At 37.3% G+C, this 15,839-nt stretch overlaps 1 protein-coding gene and 1 pseudogene across 5 annotated transcripts in view; one reads left to right on the top strand and one right to left on the bottom strand.

Moving 5' to 3' along the window:
* DNAJB4 (DnaJ heat shock protein family (Hsp40) member B4) overlaps positions 1-15,839 on the top strand; it is a 40,929-nt gene that overhangs the window by 11,588 nt on the left and 13,502 nt on the right. For 2 of the 5 annotated variants that reach the window (XM_049709854.1, XM_049709859.1), the window contains exon 2: positions 12,153-12,706. The exons of the other annotated variants lie outside the window; for them this stretch is intronic. The gene's annotated coding sequence lies outside the window, so the exon portion shown is untranslated. The remainder of the gene's footprint in view (positions 1-12,152; positions 12,707-15,839) is intronic. 5 annotated transcript variants of the gene reach the window in all.
* On the bottom strand, positions 5,886-5,985 carry LOC117196635 (uncharacterized; annotated as a pseudogene).

Here is a 15,839-nt window from a genome sequence, read left to right as displayed (position 1 = left end):
TTGGCACCAAATCCTCCTCCCTCCTATTTCCTCTGAGACCTTAATTAAACAATTATTTCATTTCTTATGTATTTTTATATATATATATATATATCTCATTTTCCTCTCTATATTTTTTCCTCTCGACCATCTTTTTTTTTTTTTTTTTTTTTTTTTGGCTGCATTGGGTCTTTGTTGCTGCACGTGGGCTTTCTCTATCTGCAGCGAGCGGGGGGATACTCTTCATTGTGGTGTGTTGGCTTCTCATTGTGGTGGCTTCTCTTGTTACAGAGCATGGGCTTCAGTAGTTGCGGTGCGTGGGCTCAGCAGTTGTGGCTCGCAGGCTCTAGAGCGAAGGCTGAGTAGTTGTGGCGCACGGGCTTAGTTGCTCTGTGGCATGTGGGATCTTCCCAGACCAGGGATCGAACCCATGTCCCCTGCATCGGCAAGCGGATTTTTAACCACTGCGCCACCAGGGATGTCCCTCACTTGACCATCTTAAAACTTTCTTTATCCCTACTTTATTACAACTCTCTGTTCTTCCCTCAGATGACTTTCTTTAAAAGCTTAAATTTACTATTCTATTTTCATATCTCTCTTATTGTTCAATTCACTGGATTCTGGCTTTTGCTTTCATTGCCCACAATTCCATCTACATCATAGGATTGTTGTGAAAGATTAAATGAGGTTATATGTATTAAGTTTTAGAATAATGCTTGCACATAGTTAATGTTTGAGTGCTTACTATGATTAGCTATAACTACTGAAACAAAAATCATTCTCACTCTAGTGGGTACTTTTCTATCACCCTTCTTGACTTTCCTATATCCTTCATGAAACACTGTCCTCCTTTTGGTTTCGGGACACCAGTGATATCAAGATGTTTTCAGCTCCAAGTAACAGAATTTCTTTAACAATAAGACCAATGATAGATGGTTCTGATATTGATTAAGGGATGCAACAACACTATCAAGGACCCAGGCTCTTGCTTTCTTTGTACTCTAGCATTCTCACTGTGTCACAGATGTTTACCTCCAGGATTGTAAGATAGCAAGCACCGTAGTTTAATCATCCCAAAGCAGAAAGGCAGTCGGTGCTGGGGTTTCTCTGGGGTAGGTATCTCTTTATGGGGAAGACAGTCTCCCCCAGAGTTCCCCAAAGCATTTCACTTACATCTCATTGGCCACCCCTACCCCAGTCACTGGCAAAAGGAAATGTGATTACTATGATTGACTTAAACTAACCATGAGTCATTCCCCAGGGGCTGGCGGAGGCACTGACCTTCCTTGAGTTCATTACTCTATTCTGGAAGAAACTAGATATCTGTTATCCAGAAAGAAGATAGGAATGGCTTTGTGGTTCATAATCAATAGTGTCTGCCATACCATTCTCACCTGGTTGATCTCTGATTGTTCCTTCTTAGTGTTTTTCATTTTTTCCTCTTGATTGATGTGTCCCCTAAATGCTGGTATCCCAAAGTTCTGCCTTTGATTCTTTCAAAAATTATTCTTCTACCCTTTAAAATAACACCTGTGTTATGATCTTTTCTAAATCTTTATCTCCAGCTAAAACTTCTTTCCTAAGCCCCAGTTTAGAATATCCAACTGTCTCCTGCACATCTTCATCCACATTCAATTCAATTGAATATTGTTGTGCTAGGTTTTTAGGAGTCAAAAAGTAAATAAACCTTGCCCTGTATGATCTTACATGATAGTTGGAACAAGTTATTCCAACACACGTAGTAATTAGGAAGGCAGTTTTATCAAGCAATAAAATTTTCCAAGTATAGAAGTAGCATAGGGACTTCCCTGGTGGCACAGTGGTTAAGACTCTGCACTCCCAGTGCAAGGGGCCTGGGTTTGATCCCTGGTCAAGGAACTAGATCCCACATGCATGCCACAGTTAAGAGTTCGCATGCCACAGCTAAGACCCGGCACAACCAAATAAATTAAAAAAAAAAAAAAGTAGCATAGGTGAAGAGTTTATAGGAAACTAAATGGAACTCATCTTTTCTTCAAATGTACTCTTCCTATATTCTATACTTTAATTAGTAGCACAACTCTGCATACCTTTGGCCTAATGGTTAGGATTCCGGGCTTTCACTGATGTGGCCTGGGTTCACTCCCTGGTCAGGGAAGATCTCGCAAGCCGCATGGCCAAAAAAAAAACAACAACAACAAAGGGGCTTCCCTGGTGGCGCAGTGGTTGAGAGTCCGCCTGCCGATGCAGGGGACGCGGGTTCGTGCCCCGGTCCGGGAAGATCTCACGTGCCACGGGGCGTCTGGGCCAGTGGGCCATGGCTGCTGAGCCTGCGCATCCGGAGCCTGTGCTGCGCAACGGGAGAGGCCACAACAGTGAGAGGCCCGCGTACCACAAACAAACAAAAAAAACGAAGAAGAAACCAGGGCAATCTAAAATCCTTCCAAATCCCCCACATAAAGTTGGTTGGCAAATTGTATGTATTCTACCTCTATTAAATTTGCCCATTTGTCTTTTTATATCATAGTCATCATACTTTAGGTCCTTGTAATTTCTCATTTCATTGAATTATTCGCTCAGTAAAAGTTAATTGAACAGCAATGTATAACAAGGCTTTATACTAGGAAAATGTTCTAAAAAAAAGAGAAAAAACCCCAAAAACAAAAAACTGGGTTGTAGGGAGGCTACAACCCAGTGAGTAGGGCATAAGCAAGCAGATGGTTATGTAGTTGTGATAAGTGGTAGAGATACTGAGAAAAATGTGGGAACTTGTGTTCAGTGGAACCTAACCCAAGTTGGGATCAGATTTGCCCAGTTAGAGACTGAGTCTCCAAGTAGTACTAAGCTGAGTATGGAGTGGGGAAGAGGGAAATACACACATACATACGAAAGAAATATTACTTTAAAGACATTATTTTGGGTGACTGTGTAGTTTTCATTTTGCTGTTGCTTAAAAATAATTTTTTAAATGATCGTAATTAATTTAGATTATCAGTAGTGGTACATACAGTTGATCCTTCATATTCACCAATTCTTTACTTTCAAATTTGCCCACTCACTAAAATTTATTTGTAACCCTGAAATCCAGGGTGCTTTATTGGCCATTTGCACATGCATGTGCATGAGCTGAGCAGCAAAAAAAATTTGTCTTATGTTCCCAGCTGATATCCAACAAGGCAGTGCTTAGCCTTCTTATTTCAGCTCTCTTTAACAAGTCTTTGTAGTCTATTTAGTGCAGTTTTGCATTTTTTGCATTTTCGTGCCCTTTTTTTGGTGATTTTACTGTTTAAAGAGATGTTTGAATGTGGTGCTGAAGTGGTGTCTGACGTTCCTAAGCGCAAGAAGTCTGTGATGTGCCTTATGGAGGGAATACATGTGTTAGATAAGCTTCATTCAGGTAGGAGTTACACTGCTATTTGACCATGAGTTCAGTGTTATAATAAATAAAGTGTCTTCATTACAGAAATAAATGGGAAACAAGGTTATGTGTTCATGAGTTGACTTAACCCAGCATTTCCCTTAGGGGCAATGATTCAGTATTTGCTAAAATTCAGCATTCACGCAACTTTATAGAATATAAATATGTTAAATAATGAGACAGGATAAATTTGACTTTGGGAACCAGCCAAAGTCATTTATGGCCAGGAGTGATGAGTTAGATGGTCAAGCTGAACAATATAGAGGTATGATTAGAGGTATGATTAGTTAGTTCTGTTAGATTCCAATGAGAAATTGGGGATAGGCAAATATAATTTAAAAACTGCATGACTCAGCTCAATGGCATTAATATTAATCACTATATTGATATGGAGACTTTTATTCTATAAACATATATGGGGTGCCAATGTTCCAGCTACAATCTGAGCACTGTGTTTTTCTATCTTTGCAATGGGAATAAAAAAGCAAGACTAATTTTAATTGGAATGACCATCTAGATTCCTACAAGGTACTAAGATCCGTTCTTTATATTCTTTACATTTGCAGTATGCGGTTTTCTAAAATTGTAGTTAAAATAAAAATTGAAACCATTTTACCCCCCATTTACAAAATTTATCCTTTTGATTTAAGAGAAAAGCAAATTGTTTTTTCGCAAGCTAATAAAACTCTGAGTTGTGTCTAAATCAGTAGTTTCCAAACTTGAGTGTCCATTAGTGTCACACTAAGGGGTGGGGGTGGGGTTTAGGTCTCATCAAAAATGGAGATGCTGAGACAGCGTGCCCCTCTTGATAAACATCTCACTTCACTACCCTAAGTTTTCTAATATATTCCCCTTAGCGAACATGCCCAGGTTGAGAATTTTAGTTTACAAGTTTTATTTTACCATCAGCCAGGCTGATGTTTTATAAGCTTAAGTGTTTACAGTGAAAACTTTTTTTTTTTAATTTGCTAGATATAACAAAATTTTATTGTGTTCACTGCTGCTTTAGCCTGCCCTCTCCCTCCAGTTAAAGGATAATTTGTATAAAGCAGGGGTTGGCAAACATTTTCTCTTAAGGGCCAAACAGTAAATTTTTAGGCTTTGTGGGCCACACAGTCTCTGCTACAACTACTCAACTCTGCCACTGTATGGGGAAAGCAGCAATAGACAATAGGTACTATTTTATGTTTATATTGTATGGGAAGGGATCATGACTTAGACTGTTTTGATCTCAGTAACTGTTGCCTTTACTTGCTGATTTAGCCTAATAATAAAAGGCTATATTTTAAAATATTAAAAACTCAAACATTAAAACCCATCCACTTAAATTATTCTTGAAATCCTACTTTTTCTTTTACCTATAAATGTCCTCCTTTAAGCAATTACAGTACTTTGGGCTCATTGTATTTGGAGTTAGGCAGTCGATGGCCTAATTTTATAGCAGTTAGTGGATACTATACAACAAGTTGGCTTATTTTATACATGTGCTAATACTTAATATTTGGTACGTAGCAATAAAGTCTTTGAATCATATTTTAGTCTCCACAGTAGCAGAGGTTTAATTATTTATGCCTTCACAGGTGCAACGTATTATAAAGATATTTCATACTTAAGGTTAGGTACTGATTTAAATTTAAAATAAATCATTTTAGGGACTTCCCTGGTGGTCCAGTGGTTAAGACTTCCAGGGGGCATGGTTCAATCCCTGGTTGGGGAAGTTCCGCATGCCATGCAGCACGGCCAAAAAAATAAATCATATTATTGAGTTGTAAACAGTTGGAGAGCTAAACAAACTTGCGAGATAATCAGTTTATTGCAATCTTGCCTAAGAGCCTAACAGTTTGGCGAAACAGCAGCTTATCCTCTCCTTTCCTGCTTTACCTCTGGGCTACAATCATTTTTTTTTTCCCTCTACCACTTGTCTTACCCTGAGGAGCTGTTGGTTTCACTTTGGCCACAGAGTGCTCTCCTCTCTGGCCAGCCAGTTAAGTTTTCCAGGTGATTCTGATGCCTTCCCTAGCTACTTGTGAGAGGAGAAACTTTAGAAAAGAATAAAGTGAAAATCACATAAATTCCTCATTTCCCAGTGTTGCTTTTACTTTCAACACTGTGAAAGCATATACTGAGTGAGCATGTGTAAATAGAACCATCCCCACTACTTTACCCTAAAAGTAAAGTATTACTTTGAAAAAGTCCTCACAAAAAGTTCTTTTTTTGCAGATGAAAAATGGGATGTTTTGTTTTTCAACTTTACTGAGATATAATTGACAATATTGTAAGATATTTAAAGTGTGCATTGTGAAAATTTGATATATGTATACACTGTGAAAGGACTTCTCCCCTCTAATTGAAACATCCATCACCTCACATATTTATCTTTTTTTTTTTTAGCCGTGCCCCGCAACTTGTGGGATCCTACTTCCCCAACCAGGGATTGAACCTGGGCCCTCAGCAGTGAGAACTTGGAGTCCTAACCACTGGACTGCCAGGGAATTCCCTCTATCTTTTTTAAAATATATAATGCTTCACGAATTTGCGTGTTATCCTTGGGCAGGGGCCATACTAATCTTCTCTGTATTATGCCAATTATATGTACAGCTGAAGTCAGCACTGGAATACTATTTTATGAGTAAAAATGAACTTTTTAAAAATTTTATTTTATTTTATTATTTTATTTTTTTGCGGTACGCGGGCCTCTCACTGTTGTGGCCTCTCCCGTTGCGGAGCACAGGCTCAGGACGCGCAGGCTCAGCGGCCATGGCTCACGGGCCCAGCCGCTCCATGGCATGTGGGATCCTCCCGGACCGGGGCACAAACCCGCTTTCCCTGCATCGGCAGGTGGACTCTCAACCACTGCGCCACCAGGGAAGCCCAAATTTTATTTTATTTTTGGCCATGCAGCATGGCTTGTGGGATCTTAGTTACCTAAGCGTGGAGTCCGAACTACTGGACCACCAGGGAATTCCCAGAAATGAACTTTTCTTTATTATTCATCTGTTAAGATTTGGTTTTCCCTAAATATGCATGTCAGAGATGTGTATGTATGATATACTTAAGTTTATAGGTTAAGGTTTCTGAAAAGTTGGATCATAGCACTGGGAATTGGAAGGAACCTCTAGATCTACACTGTCTAATACAGTAGTCACTAGCCACATGAAGGCAAGTGCCTGAAATGTGGCTGTCTGGACTGAGATGTTGTGTAAGTGTAAAATTCACACTGGATTCTGAAGACTTAGTACAAAAAAAAGAATTGTAAAATATATCTTACTGATAATTTTTTATTGACTACATGTTGTAGTATATGATATCTTAGATTTATTGAGTTAAATATATACATTATTAAAATTTCACATTTCTTTTATTAAAATGTGGATTATAAAAATGTTTCAGTAACACATGTGGCTTGCATTTGCAGCTCACTTTATTTGTAGCTCGCTGCTGGACAGCACTACTCGTAAGTTATGTGATCTTTCAACATAATCAAATACCAATTTACAACACCTATTTAAAGTGACCTAGAAACTCTATAGTTTCTTTTGGCTTTCTGATTCAATATTGAAAAATATTGTACAGACACTTTCTTTTTTTTAATTAATTAAAAAAAATGTGGGGGGTGCCACACTACGCGGCATGCAGGATCCCAGTTCCCCCACCAGGGATTGAACCCACACCCCCTGCAGTAGAAGTGCGGAGTCCCAACCACTGGACCACCAGGGAAGTCCCAGAACACTTTAATTCTAAGATGTTAGGAAAGTATGAGATTAGCTCACTGTATATTCATTAGTCCTGTGGTAAGCTTTTCAGTAACTTCTTATAAAAGAGGGTTAGAAAGAAGGGCAAGTTATTATTGGGCTATTTTATTAGGAAACTTTTTAATATCACCACAGAATAAAATCAGTTCTACACTCCCCAAAAAGGAAATGCTTTTTTAAAAAGCAGAAAATATTTCTTATGCCTGGGTATCTCCAGATAACTCTAGTATTTTTTATAAAATGATTAAAGCAGTTTTATTTATTTTAAAGGCATGTACTTTAAAAATTTGTTTTAATATTATTTTAAATCTTTTTTTGGGTAAATACTGTTAAATTGGTCAAATTGAATGTGTAAATTCTATTATAGTGCTTTGTGCCAGGAAAAGTATTGTAAAATCAAGCAATGAAGGACTTCCCTGGTGGCGCAGTGGTTAAGAATCCACCTACCAATGCAGGGGACACAGGTTCAAGCCCTGGTCTGGGAAGATCCTACATGCCGTGGAGCAACTAAGCCCGTGCGCCACAACTACTGAGCCCACACCCCACAACTACTGAGCCTGTGTGCCAAGAGCACATGCTCCACAACAAGAGAAGCCACCGGAATGAGAAATGAGAAGCCCATGCACTGCAATGAAGAGCAGTCCCCACAATGCAGGGGACATGGGTTCGATCCCTGGTCCGGGAAGATCCCACGTGCCGTGGAGCAACTGAGCCTGTGTGCCACAACTACTGAGCCTGCGTGCCACAACTACTGAAGCCTGCGTGCCTAGAGCTCATGCTCCGCAACAAGAGAAGCCACCTCAGTGAAAAGCCTGTGCACTGCAACAAAGAGTAGCCGCCGCTCACCACAACTAGAGAAAGCCCGTGTGCAGCAACGAAGACCCAACAAAGCCATAAATTAATAAATTTGAAGTACACATATAGTACACCAAAAATTTTAAATAATTAAATAAATAAAATACACAGAGAAGACTGGCACAAGAAAAAAAAAGCAATGACACAGAATCAAAACTTGGGAATTACTAATATAACTATAGTGATTAAAGTACTGGGAAATTTAGGCGGTATAGACAGTATTCCAAGGCGAATTATGATTGATAAAGCTCTTCTTCCTATCAACTTTTTAGGTTAGTTCGACATCTTTTACTGGTGCTCTTGGAAGCTTACAAATATTAATGAAATTTTTTACCTTAATAGAATTAATTTCACTAGCTTACTAAGACAACTAAAAAAGTAATTTCACTAGCTTCAAAGTAAATTGGCACTTAAGAAATGAAGCAAGCTTTTGAATAAAGTTTATTTCAAAGACCTAACAAGTTAGCACTTTTTTTTTTTAGCACTTTTTGAAGAACATGAACGAGCAGTCATTAAGTAAAAAAGTGACATTCAAAACTTTCAGCAATCTGACCGTAACTTTTATCTGTCAGCTTCCTAAATCATACGATTTAATCTGACCACTCTTTTTGCTGTATCAAATGATTTTATGCTTTTTGCTTCTGGGCTTTGAGTTCTTGGTCCAAATCACAAACCCTCCCCCTTCCTCTCTTTCTTTCTAAATTGTATCAATCTTTCAAGATCCTCACTTTTTTTTTTTTTCTGAAACCTTTCCCATCCCCACCACTCTGCCCAAAATGAGCATATAATTAACATTTGTATAGTATTTTACTTTTCGTAAAGCCCTTTCCATATTGTCTCATTCTATATGTCAGTCTAATGAGGTGGATGATGTTATTCATTTTGGAGAATAAGGGAATAATACCTGATTTTTCCAGAACTTTGTATAAACGCTGAGTAGCAAAACTACTGGAACCAAATCCTCTCATTCCAAGTTTGATGCTCTTTCCTCTCTGCCTCAATGGTCCCTTTACTCCTATAATAGTTACATAACACGTATTTGGCCTTTAATTGTTTACTGTCTTTGTATCAAACTAATTTGATTGTCAGGTATAGATTTGAAGGGATATGTACAGATTTGTACATGGGGAATGGGAATAAATGGAAAAGATGATGAGAGCTGAATACATATCGATAATAGAATCAAAGAGGTCATTAAGAACTCCTTACCAGGCCATTTGCTTTTCTGAAAGCATTATATTTTTTAAAGTATGATACCCAGACTTTCTTCTTTTCCTCTAGCCAAAATAACTACCTACCCTAGTGCCAAAATTTTAGTATAATTTTTAAAAGGGAGCTAAAAAGAGAGGGCTTCCCTGACCACCCTGGCTAAAGTAGCCACTTTCCATCTCTGTCTTAGCAACATTTAAAATTTTTCTTTAAGGTACTTCAAATTATCTGAAATTTTATTATTTATTTTTTAACTTGTTTATTGGTTGTCTTCTCCCACCAGAATATGAGTTGAATGAGAGCAAGGATATTGTCTGTCTAGTTTATAGCACATAGTATGCACTCAGTAAATATTTGCTGAATGATTGAGATACTTTATTAATGGAGAATGTTCCCTATGGTCATAGCCATCAGATACTATAAAATGGGCACTCACATGCTATTATTGACTGCCTAATTCCAAATTCAAGTCCAAATTACTGTAGTTACCCAAAGAAGGACATTTATCGTTAAGAAAAAAGACAGGGTTTCCAGAACAGTTTAATTTTAAGTAGATGGCATTTAATGACTTAAAGACACTTGCCTTAAGTTTGCTTTTTCTGTTTTGTAAATGTGGATGGAGTAAGAAATGAATCTTTTCAAAAATTTTTAATTTTTTTCCCTAAAGTTAAAGTTGCATTTGTAACCATGACAAAATTTTTAGGTTTTATAACTTATGCTCAAAATTTGAAGCCTTTCCACAGGAATGAGAATATAGAATCTAAGTTCCAAACTAGCAGTCAAGCAATTTGCTATAAGAAATCTATGATAATGATTCCTCAGTGCTGGAAGGAGTTTTAGGAAAGTATAAAATGTAGAGGTAAAATATATTCTATTATTAGATGGCCATAGTTTGATTATATGTAATTATTTAGGTATTATCTAAAACGCAGGCCAAATATTAGGACACCAGCCTGGTAGTACTCCTTATGTTAATATTGGAACAATGTCTATTTAAGTATTGTTTAAAATATCTTAACTCAGGCTTCCCTGGTGGTGCAATGGTTAAGAATCTGCCTGCCAGTGCAGGGGACACAGGTTCAAGCCCTGGTCCAGGAAGATCCCACATGCTGCGGAGCAACTAAGCCCGTGTGCCGCAGCTGCTGAGCCTGAGCTCTAGAGCCCATGAGCCATAACTACTGAACTCACGTGCCACAACTACTGAAGTACGTGCGCCTAGAGCCTGTGCTCCACAACAAGAGAAGCCACCACAAGGAGAAGCCCGCACACCGCAACGAAGAGTAGCCCCCGCTCACCGCAACTAGAGAAAGCCTGCACGCAGTAACAAAGACCCAACACAGCCAAAAATAAATAAATAAGTAAATTTAAAAAAAAATTAAAAAATATCTTAACTCACTATTAAATTGCTAGCCATTGAAAAGCTCTTTGAAATCTTATCACTACTTTCAATATCAGATGTGTGTGCATATATATAGATTACATATGGGAAAGCATACGGAAGTGTTTGATAAACTGTAAACTAATATATAACTGTTATTATTACAGAGAAGACATAGCACAGTTTTGTTGTTGTTGTTGTTTTTTGCGGTACGCGGGCCTCTCACTGTTGTAGCCTCTCCCGTTGCGGAGCACAGGCTCAGGACGCGCAGGCTCAGCGGCCATGGCTCACGGGCCCAGCCGCTCCGCGGCATGTGGGATCCTCCCAGACCGGAGCACAAACCCGTGTCCCCTGCATCGGCAGGCAGACTCTCAACCACTGCGCCACCAGGGAAGCCCCACAGTTATTTTTTTAATACTAAGAGACTAAAATTCAGTGATGAAGGTCTGAAAAGTGAACATGGCAAGGGGCATGATCTTAGAGGATGCCTGCCTGAGTCCTTTGGGGGTGATTCTGGTAGTTACTCTAATGCATTATACCAAGTAAAATTTCCTCAGTAAAGAGAGATGATTGGTCAATAGACCTTCAAGTGGTAGCAGAATAGTTTGTATAGCTTAAAATAATGAAAACAACTTATATGTATACGTCATTATATAAATTTTAGTGCTTTCATGTGTATTATTTGATTCTCACAATAACATGTGTGAGATAGGAATTCAAAGAAATTAAATGATTTGCCTAAATTACCTACTAAATGGCAGAGCTGAGATTAGGAACCAAGCATTGAAATGCTTAAGTCTTTATTTATTATTTAACTTATACTTTAGACATTTGTAGCCCCTTTATGCTAGTCCACTAGTAGGAATTGAAGATTCAGTGATAAATAATAGTTTTCCCTAGGCATCTTTCAAGTAATATAGTACGATTGAGGTATATGAGGCAGCAACAGAAATCAAGGCTGGAGGGATTTTCTGACTCTCAAATCAAAGATATATATTTTAAAAATATAAACACAACTTTTTATCCATTTATTTTTAAATTGACAAATAGGCTTTATTTTTTCGATCAGTTTTATGATCACAGCACGATTGAGTGGAAGGTACAAAGATTTCCCATAATCCTCCTGCTTCTAAACATGCATAGCCCCCCCCCCCATTATCAACATCTCCCACTAGATGGAACGATGAACTTATATTGATACATTATTATCACCCAGAGTCCGTAATTTACATTAGGTTTCACTCTTGGAGTTGTATATTCTATGGGTTTGGACAAATATATAATGACATTTGCCTACCATTCAGTATTATACTGAGTAGTTTCACTACCTTAAAATCCTCTGTACTCCACCTATTGATCCTTCCCTTTCCACTAACCCCTGGCAACCACTGATCTTTTTATTGTCTCCATAGTTTTGCCTTTGCAAAATGTTACATAGTATGTAGCCTTTTCAGACTGGCTTCTTTCACTTAGTAATATGCACTTATTTAAGTTTCCTCCATGTTTTTATATGGCTTGATAGCTCATTTCTTTTTATTTTCTTGTTTTTAAATTTATTATTTTTTTCTGCCTGCCAATGCAGGGGACACGGGTTCGAGCCCTGGTCTGGGAAGATCCCACGTGCCGCGGAGCAACTGGGCCCGTGAGCCACAATTACTGAGCCTGCGCGTGCGATGAAGAGTGGCCCCTTCTTGCCACAACTAGAGAAAGCCCTTGCACAGAAACGAAGACCCAACACAGCCATTAATTAATTAATTATTTTTAAAAATTATTATTTTTTAAACTCATTTCTGTTTAGTGCTGAATAGTGTTCCATTGCCTGAATGGGATTTTACCACAGTTTATCTATTCACCTACTGAAGGACATCTTGGTTGCTTCCAAGTTTTGGCAGTTATGAATAAAGCTGCTATAAACATTCATGTGCAGGTTTTTGTGTGGATATTGGTTTTCAACTCCTTTGTGTAAATACCAAGAAGCACGATTACCAGACCACATGATGGATGTATTTTTTGTAAGAAATCACCAAACTTTCTTCCAAAGTGGAAGACATTCCTGTCATCAATGAAAGAGAGTTCCTGTTGCTCTACGCCAGCATTTGGTATTGCCAGTGTTCTGGATTTTTGCCATTCTAGTAGGTGTGTTATGGTATCTTATTGTTTTAATATGCATTTCCCTGATGACATACATTGTGGAGCATCTTTTCCTATGCTTATTTGCCGTCTGTATATCTTCTTTGGTGAGGTGTCTGTTAAGGTCTAAAAAATGTTAACCCATTTTTTAACTGAGTTGTTTGTTTTCTTATTGTTGAGTTTTGGAGTTCTTTATGTATTTTGGATAACAGTCCTTTACCAGATATGTCTTTTGAAATATTTTCTTCCAGTCTGTGGCTTGCCTTTTCATTCTTTTGACAGTGTCTTTGTCAACAGAAAATTGTAATTTTAACGAAATCCAGCTTATGAATTCTTTCTTTCATGAATTGTTCCTTTGGTATCATATTTAAAAAACATTGCCAAACCCAAGGTCATCTAGATTTTTTCCTATGTTCTAGGAGTTTTATCATTTGCATTTTACGTTTACGTCTGTGATCCATTTTGAGTTAATTTTTGTGAAGGGTATAAAGTCTGTATCTAGAGTCATTTCTTTGCAAGTGGATGTCCAGTTGTTCAAACACTATTTTTTCTCTATTATATTGCCTTCAATCCTTTGTCAAAGATCAGTTAACTATACTTACATGAGTCTATTTCTGGGCTCCCTATTCTGTTTTATTGACCTTTTTGCCTTTCCTGATCTATTCTTTCACCAATACCACACTGTCTTGGTACGGTATTTGAAATACACTGCATTTGAATACAATGGATGCTACCTATATGATGTCTTAATGATTCTAAATTTAACAGAGAGTCAAGATGAGTAAGTAGAAAATAACTGGAATATTTGGAAAAAGCCAATTCTTCTTAGTTGGATAGCTTTTCTGTGAGTGGATGTATATGCTTGTAAATAAGGGCATTTTGTTATACATATGGTATAGTAATCATTTTTCCAGGAAAAAATTCTTCTAGTTCATATGATGAAATCATTTTTATCATTACAGTAGCTAACACTTGCATGGACTGCACTATCCACATTTAAGTGCATCACACATTTATCTCATTTAATCCTCATAAGAGCCCTGCAAAGTAGGTGTTAATGTTAATCCCATTGGACAGATAAGGAAACTGAGGCACAGAACGGTTAAGTCCAAGGCCACACAACTAGTAAGTGGTGTTGCCAGGATTCTAATACAGGCAGTCTGTCTCCAAAGTCTGTGCTTTTACCTACTACACTGTCAATATTCCCTGATAAACCTTAGCAGATTTTATAACCACTATTCAAATATCTCAAGCACTGTTAACAAGGTATAATAGAGCCTCAGTTTGCTTATTCTTGGATAAGAAGTATCAGGGAATGGAAGTCATAATTTACTAATATTAATACTAAATGAGAAATTTCAGTTCTGAATGTACCGAGTTAACTAAATATTGACAGAAAAAGTTTTCAGCAGGAACATCGGTAAACTATTAGAAATCATTTGTATTCAAGTATTGCTGTGATGATCTAAATTTTAATAGTAATTTCTTCTGAGACTCTAGAAGGCTTACTGTCTTTCTCTGTACTAATTTTCTTGTAAACTGAGAAATGATTTGTGAATTGAAGAAATAAAACTTTACTTTTTTATTGTCTGTGAATAAAGCCAAAGTAGAAGGTGAAGATGGTATCAGTTGAATGACTAGTTATATACTTTCAGGGTTTGTTGTTTTTTTTTTTTTTGCGGTACACGGGCCTCTCACTGTTGTGCCCTCTCCCGTTGCGGAGCACAGGCTCCGGACGTGCAGGCTCAGCGGCCATGGCTCACGGGCCCAGCCGCTCCGCGGCATGTGGGATCCTCCCGGACCGGGGCACGAACCCGTGTCCCCTGCATCGGCAGGCAGACTCTCAACCACTGCGCCACCAAGGAACCCCCAGGGGTTTTTTTGGTAGTTAAAATACTATTATCTTTAGCTCTCATTCTCTAAACATGTTTAATATTTCAACTGTGGTGATAAAATCAGAAAGGACACATACTTCTGTAAAAATAATTTCTCTGTACTTATGAAAGCATAATATCCCAAATAAGGACGTTTTATTAAAGTTATTAAAATGTAATGTCATTAGAATATTTACTTAATTCTGGCCCTCGACTCCCTAAAAGAGAGTGATACACTTCCCTCAAATATATTATTAAGCACAAAAGTTTTGTTGCTATTAACTTTTATAAACAAAATAATAAACGTACTTAAGTTTTATGATTTTATTGAAAAAATTAAAATCATTTCTTTAAAATACATTGTAACTTGTCCTTCAGTTAGAGATGAACCACGTCTACCCCAGCATGAGAACTTGACCTTGTAAACTATAAACATTAAAAAGAAGAATCTCACTCTTTGTAATTTTCTTTTAATAAAGGGAAGAGAATTGTGTTTTCATGGAATAATCTCATCAATGTTTGAGTAATAAAAATAAAAAAATACAAACACTAATTTCATATCCTTGTTAAAAATATAGCAGCCTTAAAGAAATTAAAGAGAAAAAAAAGGGTGTTCCTAACTCGTTAGTTTTTGTTCTCTTCAAATTTTCTGCCACACATACACATACCTATAAAATTAAATAAGCACTGATTTATGTGATTTTTAAAGTGTTTCAAATAGACTTATTATGTAATTTTTTTGGTTTTTATTTTTACTTTTAAAAGCACACTTATTAGATGAGCTTTGCTTACATCTCTGCTCCATTTTCCCTACAGGCTGCCATTACTCTTTGCTTTACACACTCTATTTTTGTCATGATAATTATTTACAGGGATGACAATTGCTCTTGCGCCCCCCATCCCCCCAAAAACAACAACCCACATTCATCTCATCTCAAACAAACTTGGATGAAGAAGATTGAATGTAAAGTGATTGTGTAATGGATTTTCAACTTTTAAGTGTATGTAAGAGTAAAATGTCTCTCAAGTACTATGTAGTATAATAATGACCACATTGATCCATTACCCTACTGCGTGTAATTGCAATGGGTATATTTGTATATATAATTTTTTCTTTGAATTATTTCCTAAGAAATTTCCAGGTATGATATTTACAGTGCTTCTAAAGTCATTTTAAATAACCATTCCCAAATGTTTGAAAGAATTATTTACACTGCTCATTTTACCAAAACCTAGCTAGATTATTTTACCAAAACCTAGCTAGA

Source organism: Orcinus orca, chromosome 1, assembly GCF_937001465.1.
Source record: "Orcinus orca chromosome 1, mOrcOrc1.1, whole genome shotgun sequence".
Lineage (NCBI taxonomy): Eukaryota > Metazoa > Chordata > Mammalia > Artiodactyla > Delphinidae > Orcinus > Orcinus orca.
The sequence above is the reverse complement of the archived record's forward strand: the minus strand, read 5'-3'. Positions and strand labels throughout refer to the sequence as shown.